This window comes from Zosterops lateralis (genome assembly GCF_965231275.1).
Source record: "Zosterops lateralis genome assembly, chromosome: 3".
NCBI lineage: Eukaryota > Metazoa > Chordata > Aves > Passeriformes > Zosteropidae > Zosterops > Zosterops lateralis.
Genome location: NC_139764.1, coordinates 45532208 through 45548428, shown reverse-complemented (window position 1 = coordinate 45548428; position 16221 = coordinate 45532208). Strand labels below are relative to the sequence as shown.

The 16221-nt window shown below is 37.0% G+C and overlaps 1 protein-coding gene across 2 annotated transcripts in view; it reads right to left on the bottom strand.

Moving 5' to 3' along the window:
• CHRM3 (cholinergic receptor muscarinic 3) overlaps positions 1-16221 on the bottom strand; it is a 259032-nt gene that overhangs the window by 220481 nt on the left and 22330 nt on the right. Inside the window, exon 1 of one of the 2 annotated variants that reach the window (XM_083856985.1) lies at positions 5970-6388. The exons of the other annotated variant lie outside the window; for it this stretch is intronic. The gene's annotated coding sequence lies outside the window, so the exon portion shown is untranslated. Of the gene's footprint in view, positions 1-5969; positions 6389-16221 lie in introns of those variants that run through there. 2 annotated transcript variants of the gene reach the window in all.

The following is a 16221-nucleotide window of genomic DNA, read 5'->3' as shown; positions in this document are numbered from 1 at the left end:
CATTGAAACATAATGGGAGGCTCATTCTGGAGAGAAATACTACATGGGATCAGAATTTGAGTATTAATTAGAATACAGAGTTGAGAAAAATAGCTTAAAGGATTGTAAGTTCATTGCCCCATTCAACTGCTCAAGGAAAAGAACAAGAGAAAAAAATTAAAAATAAGAAAATGAAAATATGTAAGCAAATAGTTAACAAGACAAAGACTAACATTTTCACAGTGATCTGCTCAAGGCCACGAGTAGTTGTTCCAACTGCTCAATTATTTAAAACTATAGTAATACCTAGAGTTATTCCAAATACCAATACTTAGTCTCCATGTGAACTAGTCTCATCACCCGCTGTGTTCAACAAGCCTTAAACCAAACCTCAGCAATGGAGAAAATTTTTTGCAAACAGACTGAACAGCTCACAGGACATTGTAACCTACGCCATCAGACCACATATGCACAAAACCAAGCTGTAACTTGGTTTACAAGAACCTTGTCCAGCCAGGAAGAACACAAAAACCTAAGTGTGGATCACAGCACACTCAACTTGAGCATAGCAGAGATGAAGGTTTCTCTTGTGCTTCTGGGTGTTCTGAAAAGTATGAATGCCTAATGCCATTGTAGAAGCCAGGTATGTAACACTGTCTGCAAATGAGGGAGTTTCTGCAAATAAAAGAGCTGCATTACTTACCTGTATCTTCAAAACTTTTTCAGATAAATAACTAAAATCCTCTAAACGTTTTAGCTAGAGAGTTTGTAACTTCAAATTATGTTGAATTTGATGGTTCATATTGCTTGATGGCATGTGCCCTCATGGAGGACACTTTGCCATATGGTGCCCTGGACAGGGAGTCGGATGTTTGCAACAGAAGCATCCTTCTTCCAAGAGCCAGGCTGAAAGCTCCTAATGAATAAAACCTGCATCAAGCTGAGCAACCAAAAGTGACACAGTTTACAAACAGAATAGGCTACCCTGTGTTTTGTCAAACAGCTTTTCGTGGAAAGAGGTATTTCAAATTAATTGTACCATGTCTATATAAAATGAAATCTTACATGACACTTTTTTTAAAGGAACAGCGTTAAAAGAAGGAGTTGTATCTACATCATGTCAGAAGTATGCACCTTAACAAAAATATTGTATAAAAAGGCTGGATTATGACATTTTGCAGCATTTGTACCTGGAGTGCAGACAACATCTGCTTCTTTATGTAAACAGAAATACTTCTTCCCTGCCCTCACCTCCCAGTTTACCAGCCCTACAAATTATCCTGAGACTGGAAGTTCAAGCTCAGTGTTTCCTTCACAGCTTATCCATCATCACCAATATTACAGGCCAAGTCATTCACTCAGCTGCACCTGTTCAGCTCGACCTAACCTGAAGCATAAACTCACTGATTTCTGGAAGAGTAAGTTTGTATAGCATAAAAGATCAAACAGTCCATGCTTTATGTGTGATTGTACCAGATCTTTTAATTTATTTAATTTGGTGGCAGCTCATCTGTTATTGCAGGGCAGGATGTTTTAAAGAGTTATTCAATACTGTTTGCAAGAACAATGAATTCTAAACACAGTATTTAATATTTGCCCATCCTTTAATTATAGGAACAAGAAGATAAGACTGACTTTCATCTATTTCCGTTCTCTGATGGTAGATTTGATGGTGCCCAACTGAAAATTTAATGTAAGCACTCCAAGCAAATAGGTTTAAAAATATTAATGTTTTTTTCAGTTTGTAAGGAGAAAGTAAATCATACTGTCATGAGATCCCTTAATTTATCTGTTTAGCAGAATTGTAAATGCAGCAGAAAACAGCTTACTGCAATGTAAATAAAGCTTTGCATGCAGTGCTAACAGGGCAAGTTTATTTAATATAATATATTACACAAAGTCATCATTGCTACCTTTCAGTTTATACTTCTATGGTAACAAACTTAAAATAAACAGAACCCTTGTGTTAAAATCCAATCCAATGCAAAGTAGCAACAGTGATCCTTTTCAAACCTTAGGGACCATTTAGCTCTTCGCTTTTTAGTTTTAGCTACTAGATTAGTTATAAAAAGTAATAGTTTACCTATGCTAATAGTCTAATTAAAAAATTAGTACTTCAAAGTTTGAATTTAATTCTTACTTTGAGTAAGACTGAGAACACTGAGTAGCTGTAAATTTAGTTAAATTTGACGATATAGGATCTTCTGCTTCAGGTCCTCATTTCTAAAACTGGAACAATGGAAGAGTCACTGAAGAAACCTTCCAGCCTACAGCAGCTCAATTTGTGTAAAACTGAGCTAAAACCAGTTAAATTCTCAGATAAGAACTGCAAGAGAATTGATAGTGCAACCTGATGTTAAATTGGCTCCAAGAAATCAGTATATTGGAGCAGCTGGTACAATAATGACTGCATAATTATTATAATCAGCGACTCCCTTGGAACCCTTGAAATGCTGCATTTTGGTATCTAGGGCTCCAGAATTAGCAGATATTTGTGCATAGGTTTTTGATACACAACTGAAGGAAAAAGTATTTCTTCCTTCCCCTAAAACAAGAGGTATATTATCACAACTCTTTGGAAACACCCACTGGTATAGATTAAATTAATAAAAGAGAGAATGAGGGGAAAAAGGGAAAAAAAAGCCACAGAAGAGAAGTCATAAAGATACACTGTTCCTTGTTCCTCACCTCACAGGGCAGGCCTGTGCACCTGCACAGGCTCTGCAACCATTAAGAATTTTTTTAAGTAGTATTTCTGTAAGTATGCAAAAGAAAAAAAAAAAAAAAAAAAAAAAAAGAAAATAGAGGAAAAAAGAGAGGGAGCAAAAAAAAAGCACATGGCCAGTGGGATCAAAATGTGAGACAGGAGAAAAAGCTATCCAGCTGTTTTCTATTCAAGTACATAGGACTCTTCTTGGGATTTATTATTCTGACACACCAGACTTCAGCTCTTAAACAAAAGATCTGCAGAGCCCATTTTAAGTTCACCCTGCTGCCTGTGAAAGTAAAGTCATGTCCCATAACTTCTGCTCCTGCATGGGTGGGGAGAGCTGCCAGACATAGAAAGACAGTGCAATGGCAGGGGTGAATACTATCCAGTACAAAGATAATTCAGAACTGAGTTGTTGCTTTTCTTCTTTCCCGCCTCTTCTGGAAGCACTTGAAGCTCAAAGGATTTTCTCCTGCACACCTCAGAGAAAAGCCCACCAGGTCTAGGCCCTGTTCAGAACACCAAGATGTCAGCAAAGAAACAAAGAGCATGTTTTGTGGCCTCAGGCCATGCCAGCAGGACAGGCAGCTGCTGCTGCACACACACTGCTTGGGGGCTGGGAAGGCTGAGCCGACAGGGCAGGGCTGGAGCTGGGCATCCAAGGTGTCAAGGCCTGCCATCTGCTGCTGGGTGTCATGGGCAGGAGAGGAACACCAACCACCTGCCATGCCCAGCCTGCTTAGTAAACACACCCTGGGTGAAATCACTGATGAATACAGCCCTGTTCTGCTCATACAGGCCAAATCCCAACAAAGCGGATGGGTCAGCCTTTACAGACAGGCTCAGACACAAGGGAATTTTTTCAGGAACCAGAGTGACTGCTACAGTCCAACAGACCCTGGAGTGAATAAAATGCCCAAACCCTTCAACTTTAGGTACTATTTCCCAATTTCTAGCCCTCAAGACCAAGAGCAACCAACACAGTGCCAGGCAGAGGCTCATGTGTTGATGTTTCCCTGCCTCCCACTCTTCCCATTGGGTTTGACCAAACTTTTCCAAGGCCTTTCCCCCTCACCAAGCTGGATTCACTCTACTCCGGATGTGCCTGAAGGCAGTTGCAGGAGATTATGACACCACTGATAGCAGCCTTGGGTGGGGAGAAAGTAGGTTGCCCGAAGAGTGGAGAGTAACCTCAGCACTCTTTGATTACAGGAGACACAGTCAACTAATCAAAGCCAGAGCAATGTTTGGCTAGTAAAGATCATGTTTGCACTAGAGGTGGGCAAAAGGAGAAAGGGACCATCTGCCTCCTGGGTTTCATCTTGCCCCAGACTCTCCCCTCTGCCCAGACATCCAGCAGCAGTTTGCAAGCAGGGCTGAGCCCAAGGACTAGACAGATAACTGCAAGCAAGGTCAGTGCCCCAGCCTTCTCCTACTGGGAGTTTTCAGAAGGAAATGAAAGATTTCTCCTCCAACATTTACCTCTTTCCTTGATCTTTTTTTTAACTGCACAGCATCATACCTTCCAAATATTATTTCACAAATAGCATAACAGAGTCAATTATCTTGTTTATATTTGTCTTATTTTTAAGCAATTTAATTTTATTCTCAAAAAAAGATATCCACCTTGAAAGCAGCTTATAACTTCTTTTATGTAGGAGGAACATATGGTTTGTGCATGCTTGCCTTCTGCATGCAGTCCATTCTTTAAAGTCAGACAGGTTTGTTTTGGAGTTCTCCATTAATACTTTTTTCCCTACAATGTACTTCTTCACAGAACTGCAAAATTTTAGTCAATGATCAGACAAAAATAGCAAGTTGTTAGCAATCTCTTTCTCATAAACAGGAAACAAATACACTTCCCACAATTTTATAGTGTATTTATGGAAAGGGCTGACCAACAACTTAAAGATAGTTGCACCACCAATCCTGTATCCTGTTGTACAGTATGTACAGGACAGATTGCTTTGTTTTATCTTGGGGAAACAATCCAGGACACAAATGATTTTGTGTCCCTCCATTTCTCAGTACAGCTCTCTCCCTCCCTTTGAAGGCATTTACACTGGACAGTGGAATCAGTGTGGGAGAAAAAGAGACAAAGGAAAAATTTACTTCAATCATGAATGTGAGCCCTGGAGATATAGAAAAATGGCTAGGCCCTATTGAACTTAAGAATAAAAAGAATTACGTAAGACTCTAAATTCTTCTGGGCAACTTTGAACCAGGAAAGTTCACCAGCTGCTACAGAAAGACACATGTAAATCAAGTCCTGTGGTACCATTTCAGCTTGCAGTGCCCAGGTCAATCAATGCCAGTGCTTGCCTTTTCTCCAGAAAAGGTTTCTAAGGAACAACCAGGCTGCCCTTCTTCACATCCTTCAGTGCAGGCAAACACCACTTATATCACAGGATAGTAAGGAGTTGTCACAGCAATCCTTTAAGCTTCTCAAAGCCCATAGAAGTACAGCCAAGACCAGAGGTGACCATTACACAGAGAAGAAGTCCCTCATGGCTTTGGTCTCATATGGTGGCCCAGCTCCACCACAGCCCACTCATTAAAAACAGCTCAACAGTACTCATTAGGAATAATCAGGGGAGTTTCAGTAAACTGATTTTAAAAGTTAATGTTTCATAGTGTGTTTCATAGCATCTCAATACATGTTTGTATTTTTGTATCCTTAAAAATTAACATTCCACCGTTATTGTTAGCAGACAGGCATGAATAATAGAAAAAAATTCTTAAAGGTATAGCATTTTAATCTTTGGCAAAAATAGTTAAACTTGTAAGAGACACTGTGACTAAAGGCCTGTGACTACAGATACAGACCAACACGGTGACATAGAATAAATTAAATCCTGAGCTTGTCAGTGTCGAAAAACATTCCCTACTACACAGTCACCGTGTTTGTATAAAAAGATGTTTTCCTTAGGAGGCAAGGCAAGGAGCCTTGGATACTTCTCATGGAGACAAGTTAGCCTACTTTCTCATACCCATACAAATCCCTTTGGACTGTGCTGTATCTTCCGGGTTTTTAAAGAAATAACAAAGCCCTAGTCCTCTTGTCCCATTTCCAAAAGTTTCAGCAAGAAAAAAGAAGCACATAAATTTTGATCCCGCATTAAAATTACAGTCCCAAGTAAGCAAGTTTCTCCACAATAGGATCTCTAGCAACACTTTTCAAAAAGGAAAACTACTGAAAAGACACTTCTCAAAAATAAAAAAGCCAATCAACTTTGAGAGATTCTTTTCTTCCTTTTTTTCTTCTTTTTCTCATGCTTACCTGCCAGTTGTTTTCATTCATTTAGCACAAAACTGTTTTGGGGTAGGACCCAGTATCATGACATGGACCTAAACTATCAGGTATTTGCCAAGGTCCTCAGAATATTTTACAGATGCTGTGGTAAATCATTTTCAGAGTGCAGTTTAAAACCAAGGTACACTAACAAAAAAAAAAAAAAAAAAAAAAAAAAAAAAAAAAAAAAAAAAAATCACAAAAAAGTAGGACAGGAGTTGGATATTTACTTTGATAGAAAAAATGCTTCTTCTTAAAAAAAACCTCTGAACTAAGAAAAGTTTTTGCTGCTTCACTACCACGTAAAAGTCTTAAATTTCCCATAAACATACTTGTGCTAAATACTCAGGATAATGAACAGCTAAAACACAGAACTACAAAGTGATCAATCCCACAAAGGCTGCAATATATCCATACCTTGCTTCTCATCAACGCTCCAAGAACACAGGGAGAAAGCAGAATATCGAGCACATCCTTTTCCTCTACCACTAACAAGCTGTTCCTTTCCTCCCTGAAAGCCCAAAGGCTGCTTTAAACAGGGTCTGTGGAAGAGAGCACGGTACCTGTGGCTGGTGCTGCTATTATAGTACACCCATGATGATTCCTTTCTGGGAAGGATCAAAGCCACCCTCCCTGCTGTGCTCCCCTTTTCTCCTTGCCAGGGGTTTGGCATTAAATGAGCCCCATTTCAGCACTGCCTATCTCAATTTCCACTGTAAGTCCAAGATAACCCAACCACGTGATTCACAGAAACACAAGTAAAAAGTAAAGGCTGCAACTAAATAATTCTTCCAGAATCGGAGAATCAATGAAATATACTTTGTGACCAGATCTCAACAGTCAATTTTTGTTTAAGTGAAACAACAGCAAACAGGAGTTAAAGCTGTAACAAACACTTAGACTAGGTTGGTGGAAGGCAACCACCCATACCTGAGACAGATCACTTGTACAGCTTTTCAGAGTGTCAAGGATTTACCTTTATCACAAAAGTGACTGCACATACTTTGTTTAAACAGCTAATACCACAAAGCCATTGCCATGAATACAAGACAATCTTGTTCATTAATTACACAGATGGTTTTAAAGTGGTCTTCACTGCCAGGCTGAGCTTTTAAAGTCCCTTAAAAATGTGTGCTTTGTCATTTATTCAAATACATAAGAAAATATAACCATGATGTAAGATCAGCTAAAACCCTGGTCCCTAAAATGAACAGCAAGGTTCCTACTGGCCACAGTTCATCCCATTTATCTTACCTGCTATAGCACAAAGGAAAGAAGGCTGTTACCAGAAACAGGACTAACAGGAAAACATAGTCTTAACAGGATACAAAAGCCATACTTTAGAGATTAATGTAAAGATTTTGTTATTAGCTTTGGGTTTTCTGCCCTTCTTTTCTTCTACATTTACAACACCAGAGGAAAGACTCCTGTGCTATATTAGAGTAGGGTACTGACTTGGGAATGATCCTTCCCAAATTGTAGTTCTAGCTCCAATAGTCCATACTACAGCAGAGCAATTTAATTAACCTTCCTCTGTATTTCCTTACCTTCCTGTATAATGGGGATAAGATCTCCAGAAAGAGGATCTCTCTTTATAGAGCTTAATCTTTATAAAACTCCTAAGATGAAACAGAAATATAAGATGCCATACACAATAAAATGTACACAAATAAAAAGTGCATAAATAAGCCACTGTATACTAGAGCTAATTGGAAAAAACTACATCCAAACAATTATCCACCACAGAATGCTGCTTTATTTAAACTGAAATGCTACACACAATTCATATCCACTTTGTTAGCATTTAACATCAAAAAATTTCTTCTGACAGTTCTTGAAGCATGCGTGTCAGTTCATTTGGAATAATAATAATAATTTTTAAAAAATTAAAAAAAATAAAGTGCTCCATAAAATGGCATTTCTTTTCAATAATTTTATTTTTTAAACTACTGATATGCACTACATACTTTGGAAATTTTATGTCAAAAATTTTTAACTGTGCTTTAAAACACCTTATTCTTTTCCAAAATGACATTTTAATAAAGTTCTTTGTGATCTGAATATATCACATATGAAAAGCTCAATCCATAGTTTCAGTGTTAACTACAAAATTTTCAATTACATGCTCCCACACCTTCCAATGACTCTTGTAAAGTGTGTCTTTATCCTTATATTTAATTAAAACTATTCTTAATAAGATTTTTTTTTTTAATTCAAGCAATTATTTATTTAATTTATTACACAGATCCATAAAGCAAAATTCATGGTAAATTAAGCCCTATTCCCCAGGTTGCAGACTTACTGGTTTCATTTTGTTTTTATTTTATTTTCATAAAATACATAATCTGAACTATTATTAAATATTGGAAGTTTTTTTCTGCCTTTGTAGAGCTTTAATTTTTGTTTTCAATAATTATGTATGAAAAACAACTACTATAGTAATTTTTGCTGAATTCTTTTTTTCCCCTCAGTTAATTTTATCTACAGTAAAATGGAACTAGGGGTTAAGAAGGAAAGACACTGCCAGCCTAAAAAGTCCTCAGCAACTTTATACAGAGTTATTACCCCAGACTTCTGCAACCCATTATATCTTTTTACTGAAATAAGCATGATTATTGCACCCTGAAGCACACTTTAAATGTCATAATATATTGGTTTGCATTAGAGTTCATCTACAGGGGATACACGGTTTAAGTAAAATGATTAAAACAATCTTTCTTTCCTGTCTATTAGAAAAGATTTTTATGCTCTGTCCTTTAAGGTAGGTTAGAAATTCAGGTATCAATGTAGAAAGCAGAATATCCTGCTGAGTCCCTGAGCCCCTATGGGATTTAGCTTTTCACAAACATCCTTAAATGTCCAACCTCCAATTCCATACTGGCCTTAGTGGTCCAACAGTTATAAAGCAACAACAGACTCAATTCATCACAAATCTTCAAACTGTCCAACAAACTGAGCCCTTCCCTACCTTACAAGCATTTACTTTTTTCTTTTTCTTTTTTTTTTTTTTTTTTTTTTTTTTTTTTTTTTTTTTTTTTATTAACAAAAACAGAGGGGCTGTGGGAGAAGAGAGGTGGTAAGGTGATACCACATTCACTGCCCCTCAAGCAACAGCTCCCTGACCAGAGGAATTGCTTGACAATCCACCATGGTCCCTCAGGCAAGGATGGGTTCCAAGGTTCCCCCTTCTGACACAGGCAAGCTCTCCAGAGTTCCACCAAAAGCTTGCCTACTCCTGACCACAGAAGTCTTCCTCTCAAAATTTCAATGGTTTCCAATATGGTATAGAATGGACAGGTTTCAGTTTGAGGTTTTTTAGTTTTAATTTTTGTTTCACAGTTTGAAGAATACAAAAAGCTGCAAACATTACTTATAACACAAAGGACTACCTGTTCCCATGAACCAATCTGCTGCTTGCATGCTATAAACACATCAGCATTCAAATCTTTTCACTGAAAATCTTAATTAGAGCTGATTTGAATTAAATTTGTGGAATCACCTGTATACTCCCATCTGTGTATAATTTAAGATTATATTTTTTTCTAAAAAGAAGCATTTTAAGCTACACAAAAATAAATTTTAAAGATTAAAAAGTTTAATCTTAAGAGTTTCTTTAGAGACAGAAGCCATTCCAACTATTTGGATCAAGTACACAAGGCTTTATATTCTAATCATTCAAGATCAGTGATTCAGGGGATCAACATGCTCTCCAGAGTAGAAACACTGTGGCACAGTTGAAAAAAAAATATTTGCAGTCAGATGTGTTTGGATAGTGATTCAAAAGACCTCTGACATAAATTTGCCCTCTTGTGACTTACGCAGATGCTGCACGTCAGGTAACCAGCAATCATCACCCACATCCATGACTTCAGTTCCTTGCAAATGCAGCTCAGATGAACTACAATAACCCCTTAAGGCAAGGTATTTAAGCCAATGTTTGGGTCCTACAAAAAAAAAGTCTGGCAAGACCTATTTTATAAACACCAAATTGTGCGTTTAATCAACACTGTTATTCTGTCAGCTGCTCAATCAGATCAGAAGACCAAGAGGAAAATAAATTTCCTCACTCTAGCCAGGATGGGTGACTGGCTTGAAAAGTTTAGGGAGGAGAAATCACCAATACTAATTAATTAATCCATATCTTTCAAGGTAGTTTTAAAATCAATATTAAATACAAGTAATGTGTCAAAAACAAAAACCTAGAAGCTGTTGATACACTCTGGAGTCTCATTTAAGCAACTTCTTGGTTTTGTTTGGAAAGGAGAACATGCACATCCGTCAAAAAGCTCGGAAGCTTTACAGAAGCCCCAATAGTTAACATTGGACAAACTGAGGTCAAAAAAAAATTATTTCCCTTTCCTTTAACAAGGCTAAAATAAGATCAGTATTAAGAATTCTGAATTATCATCAATAGGAAAATAATGGATGTTTAGGTCATTACAATAAACATTTGGATATTTTAGTCAAGTTAACTTCATCAGTGAAAGTCTGACAACATGGCAAAGCTTCCAGCTGTCCTGTAAGAGAAGAAGTATTGTCAGTTTTACATAACTGGTACTTCAGGAGCTGTACCTGTACCTCAGCCTCTACCATAGAGTTTACACAATTTCACATGACAGCAAATTGCACCAGTAGCTTGGTCACTTACAAACACAAATGTCAGGCTGCACTTTTACTGGGTGCTGCCAGAGACAAATGCCACGATGGAGCCCCTGGGATGCACCTGCAGTGCTGCTGTCAAACCAACACACAACCACATACCAAAGGAAGGAGGAAAAGGCTCTGTGCATGCTGCTTGGCTGACCTTTCATCCCTCACCCCTTCTAAGGCTTCTGGCCTTCCCTTTCACCATTTGTGCATATCATTTGTAGCTATGAAGGTTAACTGATGCAGTTTTAAGCCACAGTATATTTACTGGTTTCTTTTTCTCTGTGGTGCAATGTCCTTGTGTCATTTTTGTTTCTTTTGGTTTTAACTTTACTTTTTTATAAAACATCTCTACTCACACAATCAAATGTCACCAGGAAACAGAAGAAGAACTAAGGAAGCTCCTGATGTGCACTGCAGAATTGCACTTAACTGCTTTCAGCCTTCAAGGATACAGATTTCAGTTTAGCTACTAGAGCACCTAACTTATGCACACATGAAAATACTTTTTTATTCAGCTGCTTCAGCTTTGGGTATCAAAAAAATCATGTTTCAGTGTCAAGTATATAAGCAACACCCATGTTCCATCATGTTCAAGGAAATTATTCCAACTCAGGGATGTAGTAGTTTATTAAACAAATCACTTTCCAGGATATGTGTACTTACATTTCTTTTTTTAGGTACGTTATGTTCTTTTCTGCTCAGTTCTGTGAGAAGCATAAACCGTTCTACAAATCCAGTCACCCTGAACAAAGTGAAAATAATGCTTGTGCCAGTAGTGCAACTCTCTCTGCCCTATGCTTCACACTGCTCATGCCAGAAAAACTGTGTCCTTTTGGAGATTCCTCTGAAGATTTTTTTCATTTGCCATTCTTCAGTTTGTTTCTTCAGGTTAGATGCTATGCATGTTTTGCATTGAAAGTTAAATAATGCCATTACGTCAGAATTTATTATTGTTGTCAAAAATCTAAAGTAGTCTTACTGTATTTTTCCTCCAAAATGGAAACTTTTATTTTCATTTTTTACAGAATGGTTCTCAGATAGAATCAAGTACAGGTATTACTAAATGCTTTGCAATCCCATTTTTTTTATCAGCTAATAAAATTAAACAGGTCTTTGAGCTTTTATATGAAGCTAATAGCATCAATATTTTGAGTGCTACATTGCTCATATTTCTTTAATAAACTGACACCTGATTTATTTTTCTTTTGATAACTGCACACTAGCAAACAGTTATTTTCTTAACAAAATACAAATAAGCACAACGTTCCAGTGCATCTTCCCATTCACTAATTCTATTTGTCTTTACTCGGCAGCATATGGCAGAAAGCATTGAGGGATCAAGAAATAAAAATGAAGTTTAAAAAACCTACTTTTATTTTACTAAACTTCATTATTAATTTGTTTTATAAATAGAATCCTCCATTTTTTCAGAATGTTACCATTACCATGAAACCTTTAATACAGCAAGTAGCATGAAGAGGTACACATGCTCAAAAAGTTTTAATAACAAAATGTGTAATGCACAGGGTCAGGAGCACTGCTTACATTTTTACAGTCTTCCCAACTGAGACCCATTCCTCACTATCCTGTTCATGGAGTGGATCAGGCAGATATGAACACATCTTTTAGATCTCTCTCTCTCTGCCTCCAGTGGTAATGGAGAATCTAAAAGAGAAATGGAACACACAGCTGGCTGCACCGTGGCCTCCTGAAGATGCTCATAGCTAACTGCTCGTATGGGGTTTATTGTTTTCCTTGACATCCTTCCTGCTCACACTTTTCTGTTCCACTGCTTGTAACACTGTATGGCCACAGGAGAATGGCAGGTCCAACGCTGTAGTTCCTGTAGTTCATCTCTTAAGCAAAATTCTGCCCTACTAAGAAAGTCAGATGTTAATAGATACCACTGAATAGGTATTTGGCACATTCATGCCAGAAGTTTTATGAGATCAAAGCATGCTGAACGGGTGAGATTTGATGTCTGTTTCAAACACTCACTTAAATGATTGTGTATAGCATCAGCTAAGTATATACAAAATGCTTGTTACATCAACATTAAAAATGAGACCAGAGGTTTTGGTCAATGGGGACTGTGAGCTGCCAAGAACAATCAACCTCAGTTCACAGGGGAGAGACAAGAGCACCCAGTCTCCTGGCTCCCAACCCATCTCACCTTCAAATTACTAAAAGCTTTTATCCTAATACGGAAAGAGTGAGTTGCCCTTCTTCTCCTTTTTAAATGACAAGATATCAGCATAGATAAGTGACAGCATAACAATCAGGCCAGAAATGTTTTGTTCCTTAATTTTTTTGTGATTTTTTTACCTGTCCACAGAATAAATAACAAAGAAATAACTGACAACCAACAGTAGGAGTGCAAAAAACCAGGGGGAAAAATGGTTGACAAAATCTGCATCACAGACCTAAAGATATTGAAGCCACAAATACTCAAAAGACTTTCTGAGACAGAGTCCAGATATCTGTACTTGACTAAGAATTTCATTGGAGAAACAAGTGTTTGGGAGGTTGGAGTATCCTGCCGTTCAAAGCACTTTCACAGAAGTCAAATGGAAACTTTTTGTTTGAGAGCTGTTTTTCCTTGGAACAACAAAGCATCCTTGAGAGACAATTCTGAGATTTTGAAGTTTTACCTTTACTACCACACAAATCCCTGATAATACATTGATTTTTCTCAGCATTTCACCATACAAAAAGAAATTAAAGAAAATCATGGTACAGACTGTCAAAGTCAAACATCAAGAAAAAAAGCACAAAAAAGACCTAAGAAAGGGATCAGCAGGTAATGATTTAACCGTTGAACAGAAAATATTGCAAAAATAACTTCTTTGCTCACATGCCTACTGACCTCAGGAAATGCACTGCATCTGAGGTAGAAGAGGAAAAAAAAACTAATGATAAATTTCAAAATCCTATGGAACACTGCTTTCAATAAATACACAACACTGTTTCCTGGACTAGAAACAAAACTCCCCCAGAGATTAATAGCACAGTGATTAATAGCACAATGATTGAGCAAACCAGAAGGTACACACTAGCACACAGGCCTTACATCCCCTTTATCTTCCTTCCTTCCTTCCTTCCACAAGGTGAGAGTATAAAAAGAAGAGTACTAATAATATTATTGCATGATCAGTGCTGAAAGTTAGCAGACTGAATATTCTTTCCTTTATTTTAATAGGATTTCTAGCATACTAACATATCCAAAACAGTTGCTGAATTAATATTACCTGAATTATTTTTTGTATTCCTTACTTTTCTTTTAAATTACTTGAATTATATAATGGAGAAAAAGCTGACAGGTAGCTGCTTTTTGGCATTTTCAACTGCTATGGGGCCACGCATCTATTCAGAGATACTGAATGAAATCTGATGAACGCAAAGAAAACAGGTTTTCTTCTCCAAGAACTCCATCTCTTTCATCAGACAAATTGTAACAAAATGGCCATTCCTCCTCTTCTCAGAGTTGAATGAAGAGTCCCTGGCAGCATTTGGTGCTGGAGATGAAAAACAGCATCATTTGTGGGTACAGACCAAAAGAGATCTCTCTCCACTCAGCTGCTCCCTTTTAGGGTTGTGATAAGAAACAATGGTAGTGGTTTGGGAAGTTTTAACCAAGAAAAACAACAAAAACCCAAAACAATTACCACTAAAAACTAACCTCAGTGAAAGGTTCTTTAGGTAAGTAGTTTACTGCTGATGTAATATCAGAAGCAACTGAAAAATCAGCATTTTTAATTAACTCTCATTAAACTTTTAAAATATTTTTCTGGTCTTTAAGCACAGGGGAATTTTTTGATTTAATCTTCTTTAAGTGAATAGAAATTATTAACACACCAATTAATCATTGTTTCATGGAAGGAAACTGTAATTCAAACATCTTCTGGTTATTAGTGCAAGATCAAAGAATTATTCCCTTATTGTTTCCTCCAAAACAACTAGCACACCGAGGCTAATGTGTCATTATCTTCAATCCTTCTGAGCCATAACAATAAAAATTGAGACTAGGATCCTCATTAGGTCTTCCTTTGTTTTACCATTAGATGAGAAACTAAATGTTACAAAGAGCTATTTCCACTACACAATTTGTTAGAGCAAGGAGACAGACTTGGGATGGTGCATTTTATTGGTTTTGCTTTTCATTTAAAAAAAAAAGTTTCTCTGCTTTAAATAGAGCTTACCAGATTTCTGCCATAATAGCTGAAGTTAGAGCTTCAACACAAAACCAAAATACACTGCTAAGTAAACTCCAAGAGCTTTATTTCCACAATAATATATTACTTCAAAAAAATACTAAGTAGTCCTCTTTATCTAACAGTGCTCAAAGACTTGAATACATTAAATGCCCTTGATATTACTTTTTTAGAAACATCTCAATACAGAGACTACCAAAGGCAAAAAAATGCCATTTTTTACCCTTTTTAAAAACTTCTTGGAAAAAAAAGTGCTCAAAGAGGAGGAGTTTTTGTATCTTTTTCAAGATATAAAGCAAAGGCAAAAGAAAGAATCAGATTTAAAATAAATAAAAGCTTTCTAGAAGAGTGTCTCTTTTCTTGCCATTTTATTTTGAGGTAATAATAACAGCTGTTCTAGAAGATTAAGAAAATCGTGTCATGAGCACATAACCAGAAAGTAAGCGGTCTATGATCAGACAGAGACACTAGAGGCACTAAGAGAATGTGTCCAGTAGGGACACTAAACAATGCAATGCAACTGAACTCTAAAACCACCACATTAACAAGACAATCATACAATTCCTGTACAGACAATCACAGAATAGAATCATAGAATCAATCATAGAGTTGTTTGGGCTGGAAGGGACATATATTGGGCTTTAAAGGTCATATATTCCAGCTCTCTGGAACATTTTCAATTAGATTGAATACCAGGTTGCTCAGACCCCATCTGACCTGACCTTCAGGAATGTGGCATCTAATCACCTCTCCAGGAAGCCTGTTCCAGTGTTTCACCATCCTCACCATAAAAAAAATCCTTATTAAATATAGTCTGAATCTAATCTCTTAAAACCATTACCTCTTCTACTGTATAACAGCAGCCAATAGTCAATTTATCTGTAAAACATCAAGAACAGTCCTTCGAAGTATAACAGCATTTAATCAAATTTAAGGTCAGAGATATTATACCTAAACACAAAGATTTTTTTGTTTTTTCTGATTTCCTGTATTTCCTTTAGTCATTTATTCTGTTGTATTTAGGTTTTGCTAGGGCCAGCTTGCCAGAGAAGTCTTGTCAGCATAGCACAGACATGTGATGAAGGAGTGCTGGGGGCTGGAGAACCTCTGCTGACTCTGGTAACTTCTGTCTTCTGAGGCTAAAATCTGGACCTTGCTCTCAGTTATCCTGCATCTAAATCAATGCAGTAGAGAGAAAAATGCTTTAATACTTGGCTTTTGTTTTCAAAATTCCTCCATGCCATTATTGCCATTAACTTCCAATTTTTTGTTTTTGTTAGCAAACTCAGTTAGGAAGTTTTGCTTTGTTTGTGTTCTTGTTTGTTTGTTTTGTTTTGCCTTGTTTATGTTTTTTCCAGAGACATTTATCCTACGTTCTT